Genomic DNA, 7,863 nt, shown 5'->3' on the forward strand with positions numbered 1-7,863 from the left:
AGGATGGAGTCGCCTATGACGATCACTCAACGCTTTCTCATCCGGGACTGCTTAGATCCTTCGGCCTGTTCAGTGTGGAGAGTGTGGAGTTACCTCCTCTCCAGTTGCCTCCTCTCCCTCCTTCTCTTCCAGTGTTGCCAGGGCCTCGTACCTGTTCTCCGGCCAGACTGGAGGAACTGGTACTGCTGTGTTACGAGCAGCCCTGGTTCTGGAGGTGACCGTCTGCCACTCTGCAGTGGAGGGCACTTCCCAAGGTGCTTCTTCCTTGGGTGTGTGGCCCTGCAGGGAAAGGAAATAGCCATCAATTTCTTCCTCCACCTCCCTGATTCCCCTCAGCCTGCTAACCTCCTCCTGGAGCTCCCTCATCTGCACCTCCAGGGCCCTAAGGTGGGCGCCTGCAGGACAGGTGTGGGGGTCCCAAATCCCTGCCCCCCTGGGCCTTGCTAGGCAACCCCACAGGCCAGTGGGTGGGGGAACACCAGCTCCCCCATGGGCTCTGTCTGGGTGGAGGCCTCAGACAAGCCCTGGGTAGGCTGCTCCCCCCGGGCAGGAGCCCTGGCAGCACTCCACGTCAACACCATCATAGGAGTTGCTGCTTGTTTTTAGCTTAGTGCAGTGCCTTCGCCCTGCACTAGTAGGAGTCTCCCTCCTGGCCCTTCCTGCTTGCCCATTGGTGCGAATGCTGACGCAAACGCCAGCGCACTCTGTTCATGCAGCATGGCTCAGGAGCGCGGCTCCCTACCGGCTCAGCTAAGAGGGATCCAGGGGGCTTCCCCTCCAGATCCGGCTCAGGTGCGTCCGGTCCCTCTGCCCACTTACCTTAGGGGGATCAGCTGCTGCTGCCCCCGCTGCTGGCTCTGCTGCTGCTGCATCCGCCTCCGCCTCGGGTCTGGTAAGGGGGCACACGTGTGTGCGGGACACACATGTGCCTGGATCCCTCTTCTCCCCACTGCTCCTGGCTCCCGAATTTTTTCTGTTGTCTGTATAGTGGTTCCATGGGGAAAGGACTCTCTGGGTATGTCTACATGTGTGGTGGACTGTGCAGTTGTTACTTAAGGTCATTGCAAAGCTGTAGATTTATGCAGAAGGCTTGGGTGATGGAAAATGAGACAAAAGCATTTGGATTTTATTATTCCATTTACTCTGACCCTGGACCATAAAGGGTTTGGAGAGCCTGTTTTATGTATTCAGCTGGTTGCCACACTGACAAGCATTTGGAGCCACTTAAATAAACCACCCCAACCCACAGCTGCAACAACACCATATCAAATACAGGTTAGAGTTGAAATGCAGAGCCAGCAGCACAGCGTCTCCAGCAGGTGCATGCAGAGTGTTTTTAACCTCCTTGGTTTAGGAATAGTTCCCTTATTTATCTACTGGCTTTGATTTAAAGACCATTTAATCACTGGTGTAGATCCCCTCTTAAAGCACACACGTACACAAACACTATCTGGCTGAGTGTGCCTAGTCCTCTTACTCCTCCTCTTAGTCTGTGCATTTAAGGGAATATTGCACTATTTTAAGGGGAAAATGCACCTTCTGGGGAAAGGGATCTTTTTGGTCTGTCAGGCTATTTTATTTACCATTTAATTTACTGGAACCATTCAAGATCCTAGTTGTCACCACTGCCAAAGAAAGGTGTAGGGGGTGCTGAGGAGAATGCAGCTTGGAAAGAGAAGTTGAGCACAGGATGAGAACAATAACCAAACTATGTGTCCTAGAGGCACCAGCATGGTTTAATGGGTGGACAGACATCCGTGCATTCACTACCACATGAACCAGTAAGAACACTAATATCTTCATCTATCCTGTCTCTGTGTGTGTGCATGCACGCACCGTCTGCTCTGTACTCCTTTTGTATCTATTGCCCACAAACATTTGGGTGAGTGTGTTTACTTGCACTTACAAGTGACATGCTGGAGAAGCGAAGACCAAAATCACATGTGCAAGTGTTTGTGGCATGTTAAATTCCTTCACTTGGGAATTCATGCTTATGCCAGAAGGAAAGGGACAGTACCCCATGACTAATGTGGCTGAGCACTGCAAGACACCTTTAAAATAGTGGGTATCGACTGTTCAGGGCAAGGAGTTTATAAAGCAAGAGTGTGAAAAAGTTCACAAAGACTGTGTTGAATATATTTGAATAATTAATGAGTTTGTGGTCTGCTCTCAAAAGTCCATGAGGGAAAAAAACAAAAGACAATTCACTTGCTTGTGAAGTCTACATTGAGAGTTACTCTAGCAGCACTGCTCCCCAACCTACAAGTCACAGGGAACTGTCTGCCCCAAGACTCTCTGACATTGCAGCCGCTCCAAATCTTCCTTTCCACAGATGTATCTTTCTTTAGAATGACAGGGAGAGAAAAGCACAATGTCGCCCTTGGCAGGTTTTGTCATTGGCATTGTTGCATGTGAGCCAGCAAATGTTTGGTGCCACTGTTCTAGAGTCAGAATATTTAATGGATGGTTTGTGGTTCTGCAGGCATGTCTACATGTACTATTAATGCTATTGAATAAACTCCGGTGTGGGTTGCACCAGAATTTATTGCTCCTGGGCACTGTATTAACATGTGTGCCTGGGACTGCAGCACGTTGATCTGGGTTGGAGCAGCCCTGGCTGGCCTGGGACCCCAGAGGTCAGCCTGCCAGCTTGGGACTGCCTTGACCTGGCTCACTGTGCTGTGGAGGGGCTGGCTGGAACACGAGGGTGCTCCAGTGCAGAGCTAGGCAGCAGACAGCTCCTGCACTGTAGGACCCTCATGCCCCAGGTATCCCTGTCTGTGTCTACACATGTGTTGCTGTGCACTAAATAATGCCGCTATAGGATAGTACCTGTGTTCATAAGCATTAATCTATGACAGCATTTATTAGTTTGCAGCAGCCTAATAGGGCCGCATGTGTAGACATTGAGACTTTACTGCATAGCTAATTAGTCAACTCAGCAGTAAACATCTCATGTAGACATGCCCTGTGGGAACTAGTATTGAGCGGGCCCACATTATATAATCCTTACTGGAAAGTAGATGACTTCAAAGTCTTGAATTTTCCATCAAGCATTTCAAGTTCTGCATTCGCTTAACATTTTATACTATCTTGCCAGCATGTGTACTTAGCACATTTCCATATTCTTTCATCTAAAGTAATAACTTTTGTCCCATAATACCTGGGATATCTACAGTAAATACTGTAATGTACAGAATATTTTTTGCTCTTTTAATGATTACTATTTTCGTAATTATTATATTCCCTATTTGCATTATTTGCTACACACTTTACACCTGGAGTAAGAAAAGAAAAATGCAACATGCTGTATTAATGTTAGGTAACTCTCACTGGTGATGCTCTCCCTTACCCAGCAAGTGGAAGACTCCTATCAAATCTCACTGGCAATTTCAAAAACGCAATCTTTACACAAACTGAATATGCAGGCCAGTCTTTTATTACATTGCAATACTTCATGGGAAAAGCTAATCTCCAGTAGGCTCAGGGCTGAAGCAGAATTTTCTTGAACTTGGTGAGCTTATTCCCCATATCAGACTGGCAGAGATCTTGGGTGTGTCATGCCAGGTGAGACGAGGTTCACTTACAGCAAGGTATGTGCCACTTAAACACTTCCATACCATTGTAAAAAAAATGGTGGAACCTTGTCCTCACCTGCTTTCTGCCTGTGGCATAGAGTTTAGTCTTCTGGACTAAGGACAGAAATTACACATTAACCTGTGTAAGTGATCAGAAACCGGATCAAATCTGTAAAACAACAGAAGTTCAATGAACAAAAACAACTTTCAAAATGGCCAAACCCAGTTTAAGATAAACCTGGATGGATGAAGTATCAGACTTCACTGATTTAGGTTAAACTGGTTTATTGAACTTCTGTGCCACATCCCCTCCAGACTGAAGTTAATTCACAATCCCCCAGCATACCAGGATACTTTGCACCTCCCCCTTGCAGGGTGGGTGAGCTAGTCTTGGCCCAAACTGTCAGATCCAGCTGAGCAGGGAGGCATGTTCTAGCTCCTCCCGCAGCTTCTGGCCTGAGGCACTGCAGGCATGTGGCTGCATTTCTGGAATCAAAAGTGAATGTTTGTTCACTTGCTTATTGGTTCAATCTACACAATTTAGATTAACCTGCAAAGATTGAATTGATTCAGCTTTGGGCTTTTTGACTGTCTGTACTTAGCCGTAGCAATGTAAGTGCTTTAGTTTAATGAATATCATTGGGTTCAATATTCAGGTGTCTGGTTGAAATTCAGGAGTGGATATCCAAGGGATTTGGTGAACTGATCTAATGATCTGTTTTGATCTGCAGCCTATGAAAATAAATTTAAATCCAAATTTTGTGGCCATCATCTACCCCTAATATGTTCTAATATATAGACAGTCAGCATTTCAAGAGCTGTTAACCCGAGAACTGGTTTGGAAAATGAAGGATTTTTCTGCATATTTCAGGCTTGTTGGAAGAAAAGAAAGAAAAGGAAAGGAAAAAAAGCAACAGATTTTAGCAACCAAACTCTAAGTAATTTTTGGCCAAAGCTACCAAAAATATAAAAAGAAAAGTTTAGGAAACTAGATTTTTTTTCAGAAGAAAAAGAAATCTTAGGAAAACATCAATTTTCAACCGGTCCCAGTTAAGATTGCTTACAGTTATATAATAGTGGATATCTCTGGTTTTCTCTGTACCAAGACTAGTAGCATTAGAAGCCATGCCCTGTAATAACAACTGCAAGACAGAGAATGAGAAAGACAACTGGTGAAGCTTAGAATGCTCTTTGGATGTTAAAATTTGATATCTTCCATAAGACATTAGGTATGTTCCAAGGTAAAGAGTGATTAGAGCAGACAAAATGATAAACCAATTTATTGGCTCACAAAAGCCAGAACGGGTTCCTTTCTGTCCCGACCAATCCCCTCTGTGCAGCGCTGACAGGAAGACTGCTAGTGCAGATTGCAACTGACAATTCGATATTGTCTGTCTTTTGCAAACTATCCCAGAGTTTAACTGCGAAATCCATAATGGTCGCAGATGCAGGCAGGAGAGTCTGGGGGAGGAATGAGCTGGATCCACGTCATCAATCCCCACGTTATTAAGTAGAAAACTGTGGATCATTTAGACCAGTGGTCCTCATCCCGTGGGTCGCAATCCAAAACTGGGTCGCAAAAATATGTGAAAGGGTCGTGAACAGACTTTAAAAATAGATTCTCTTCTAAAGGAGAAACCGTGGCTTGCCCCTTGCAGGCTGGCTGAGTTCCAGCCTGCGAGGGGAGGCCTGGGGACACTTACCCCTGGGGCAAGGGGGGTACGCATACCCCCCTTGCCCCATATACCTACTTCCCGGCCCACACACTGGTGGCAGGGGGGAGCAGGTTGGGAGTGAGGGGCACTGGGTCTGGACTGACCATTGATGTTTACAGATGGGTGCTGGTACAAAAATGGTTAAGAACCACTGATTTAGACAACTTAGTCTGCTGGCTGTTCAATAGGGTGTAAATCATCACAGCCATGCAGATTAATTTGTGAGCATGCTAATCTAAGTGAGACATGTTAAGAAAAGGTATATAATCAAATGAACTGTGGTTCTTGCTGATCAGTAACTTTCAATGAAAGTGGGACAGTTGCATTTTAATTGACATTTTTCCCTGCAGTTTAGCATTGGGGAGTTGGCTCTGATATATTTGTAGCAAGGTGGAAAGCAGGTGCATTGCAGATTTCTGCAGAGATCAGATGGTGTTTACTTGCTGGGGTGCTCTCATGGGCTGGGTTCAGACTGGTTCTGGGGATTATAAGGAGAAAATCTTTGTAACCTCACAGGGCTTTTTCATGACTAAATTTAGAACTTTTTGCAATTAAACGTAAAGCTGAGATCCCTTTTTTGGAATTTCTATGAAAAGTTGCATTACGGAGAGATCAGGGCAAAAATAAGAAGTGGCTGAACACAGAGCAGGATAAAACAGATGACTATTTCTACTATTAAAAAGTGCTGAGCTTGGGCTCCTGTGATTCATGGGGTCATACGATACATGATTTTCCACTATTCAGATGACCTCCAGGTATTTGCAAAAGTTACCTGAATGGAGAGTATTTTATGATTTTTTTTTTTTTTTACCCAGCAACATGACTTTTAAGGACACCCATGGCATTCAGACAATGTGTGCTGCAATTTTAAAGAAATTATGGCTTCTAGAAGTATTCCCCATTTTAAATAATGGAATTATGCTAGAACGGATAATATATCTAAAATGGGTAAAGAACAATACGCATAGCTATTGGGTTTTCCCTGGGAGAATGTTATTCACCACTTACCAATTATTGTCCATCTCTTAAAAGAAAGTTTTAGTTATCCAATCAGAAAACAGAAGCAACACCATGTGAATTAGGTAACCACTTGTGTGACCTAGTGGCCAACGGCTGTAGCCAAAATGTGGTTAAATGGCCTAGGGACTGAAAATTATGTCTTGAAAGATTTCGGTGAGTATTTGGGCATACTAAAGACACTTGAAGATAAGCTAAATTAATTTGCAAACTAACTTCCAACTAAAATATGCGGTGGGAGGGTGGGAGGCGGGATTCAGCACGAGTTTTGCCACTTGAAATGCTGCTTGAAATACCAGTCAACTTTCCTTCAGCTTTGTGACATACTTTTGCTGTTTAAATACATAGGTCTACCAGCTCTGTGAAGCTACAAACAAAAAGCAGCACTGTTAAGCTGCCTGACTCCTGGCTGCTAGTATGGCGTCCATTCCTACAAACAAAGGAGGAAGAAAATATGTAAATTTAAACAAATTCACATTTTTTTTCTTTAGCAAAAAAACCCCTTTCATGTTATTTGAAATAGCCAGGCTGCTAGAGTAATGTTCTTACATATAAATGGAAATCCTTTTTGATATTTACACTACTGATTTCTGCACTTTCTTTAATCTCCGCTTTCAAATTAATAGACAATAACATCAGATTCCTTCCTGAGCTCACTCAGCACTTGTGCATATTTACCCAAGTGTCTAGAGTGGAGATTGTACACATATCTCTAATCCACCTGCCTATGTTAGTTAAAAGCCCAGATAAAATCAGCAGCACTTAAATCTTAACCTTTTAAGTCTGAAATGTTTTTAAAGTCTGGGCTCATGGCAACATGAGAGGGGTGGAAGTTGAATGTAAAACATTTAACAGATTGAGCTATTGTTTCTTTCCAGTGGAGACGAAGCCAGGAGTCCCGAGAAGAGTGTTTCTCTGAGACGACCATTAAAACTGACCAGTTCACAAAGTGCATACTTGGCTGGATATTCATATTCACTTCCTGAGAATCAAGTTCATTTTTCCAATCATGAAACTCAGAGGGAGTGTGGTGTGGGCATTCGCTCCCCACCTGCGTCTGGCAGGGATCAGCAGCCTTTTTCAGTTTTGCTTCATTCTGGAGGCTCTGGGCCCTTTTTGGGGCATACACTCAGAGCTGCTTTGAGCCATCTATACTACCTAATTGCTGGGTTCTGTCAAGCTGGGAGCCAGAGCAAAGGCGTCCAGACCTGCCAGTGAAACAGTACAGACATTACCTTAGAGCAGGGGTGGGCAATTATTTCGGGTGGAGGGCCACTTACTGAGTTTTGGCAAGCCATCGAGGGCCACATGACAGGCAGCCAGGGGCAGATAAATATTAACTTTCTAAATTTTTTAGGGGCCCCACCGGCCACAGAATGATCTAGCAGGCCACATCTGGCCCGTGGGTCGCAATTTGCCCACCCCTGCCTTAGAAACCAGTGACTGATTTACCATCTGAATGGCCTGAGGATTGCAAAGGTGCTTTGACAGGTCTTTCGTGTTCCTGTCTCCCATGCACGGTATCAAATACTCCCTGGACTTGTCCCAGAATC

This window comes from Gavialis gangeticus, unplaced genomic scaffold (assembly GCF_001723915.1).
Source record: "Gavialis gangeticus isolate Ggan-Ray unplaced genomic scaffold, GavGan_comp1, whole genome shotgun sequence".
Lineage (NCBI taxonomy): Eukaryota > Metazoa > Chordata > Crocodylia > Gavialidae > Gavialis > Gavialis gangeticus.